This window comes from Aplysia californica, unplaced genomic scaffold (assembly GCF_000002075.1).
Source record: "Aplysia californica isolate F4 #8 unplaced genomic scaffold, AplCal3.0 scaffold00640, whole genome shotgun sequence".
Lineage (NCBI taxonomy): Eukaryota > Metazoa > Mollusca > Gastropoda > Aplysiida > Aplysiidae > Aplysia > Aplysia californica.
In genome coordinates, this window is record NW_004797910.1 from 310,851 (window position 1) to 313,005 (window position 2,155).

Sequence of the window (2,155 nt, forward strand, 5' to 3'; positions counted from 1 at the left end):
TGTCTGGCTGTCTGGTTCTCTCTCTTCTCTCTCTCTCTCTCTCTCTCTCTCTCTCTCTCTCTCTCTCTCTCTCTCTCTCTCTCTCTTTCTCTCTTCTCTCTCTCTCGCTTTCTCTGCCACTGTCCATCTTACTCACTTGCTCCTTCTCTTTCTAACAGCTCTTCTTCATCACTAACATAATATAGGAACAAAATAAACAATAGCGCGGACATATAGCGTCGTTTCAAAGAAAGAAGCCATAGGCCCCAAAAGGAAGAATAGGATCAGTCTACGAGGCGAATCGTATCAGGTGGTACATCGAGCCTTTGGGTCGCTTTCCTTTCAAATTTGCAGACCTCAGAATCATTACCATGACAAACAGTGAGATCTTGTCAAAACCCTCCCTCCTCCCTTTTATCAAAATTTTACAAAAGAAAATATAGAGAAAAATTGATAAACGATAAAAAACAAGAAAGAAAGAACGCAAAGAACTACAGAAGCCAAAGATAACAAATAATAAAAAAAACAGCTACTTTCTAATTAGGCGCATGTCCCACCTTCTAGTTTCATCTTATCTCTGTTCTCAATCTATATTCATGGCTCCCTCTTTAGGACCCCAAACTCCTGCACAATGTATCATCTGCATCCTCCATACATAAATTATCAAGGTTCATTTTAATAATTAAATAATTTAACTCGTCTGCTTTATTACGGCATGACCTGGTGTAAAGGCAAGCTACTCTGACATTTTGTGTTACTTCTTGCAAAAAGTTCCGACTGTCGATTATGACCAAATTGTTAAAGTTAATTCTGTTTTTCGGTTTGCTGCTGAAACACGAGTTTTCTAAATCATAAACACTAAACACCACAGGGATTGTCCTTTGTTTTCGTCGTCCACACGTGTGTGTGCGTGTGTGTGTATGTGTGTGTGTGTGTGTGTGTGTGTGTGTGTGTGTGTGTGTGTGTGTGTGTTTATGTATGTGTGTTTTTGGCTACATTGTGTATATATAACATAGAATCTAGCTGCACGATTTACAAGCTCCTGCTAGCACACTTTCCCTTGAGCTGGTTGGAGACCCATCCTCCGAAAAGGAGCCATATTTTGTTAGCCAAAAGCCAGACAATGCCGCAACAGCGACTTGTTTTTATTTTATAACTGTATATATATTTTACAGGGCCGTTAACGCAGTTTAAATCCTTTAGTAGGTGGACGTTAGACCCTGAACGCCTGTCGATGTCAGTGCAAACCTGGGCTAAGCGGGTATACAACACCCCGGCAGAGAGCTGGAGGCACTAGGGGAAAAAATAAAATTCTCCCCTCTTGGAAATCGGACTCAAGTCTCCTGTGTGCGACGGCCAAGTGCCGAACCTCTATCCCACAGGATGCTGGGGTGGGTGGTTGGTGGGTGCTCTGGTGTGGTTTGCCCCTTCTTTCCTATCAAACATCTATCATCTCTATCTCCCCTCCTTCTTTTTTGTGTATTCTACTCTCTTGTAACACCTGTAATCTTCGGCACTTATATGACTTAATTGTTTTGCAAGTGCCGTAAAACACTTACTAAAACTTTTTAAAAACAGACGCTGGTATAATTGAATGTAACCACAGATGTAAAGAAAACCAGTAACCCTTCCAACGCCTTGTACTTGTGTCCCATGAATGATGCTCGTGGCAGTTCCCAGACCTAAACGTAGTGTGAAATTGTCCGCCTGCCATCCCGTAATATGCAGGAAACTCAGAGCATAAATTGATCGCTAGAGACCTCCATTTGCCTTCATCAGTAACTATCTAGTTCTGAAGATGTCACGTGACTAGAAGCCCTTCTAGAGTAGTAATTGGATAAATATGCGTTGTCCGGTGCCCATAATTTTTCATTCCATATTCTGAGTAGGTTTACGGGCATCATTACGAATATACCCGCATGGCAAGGGGCTGGGAATGGACGGTGTCACCACTTTCAATGTTACATTCACACGTGGGCAAAAGTATCGATGTAAGAGTATATCATATCATGTGTGTGTGTTTGTTAATGTATCTGTAAGTTACTCACTCCACTCTTTCCTTCTTGGTTTCTCACTCTTTGCCAAATCTTTCTCCCTCTCTCTCCCTCTCCCTCCCTTCTCTCTCTCTCTCTTTCTCTCTCTCTCTCTCTCTCTCTCTCTCTCTCTCTCTCTCTCT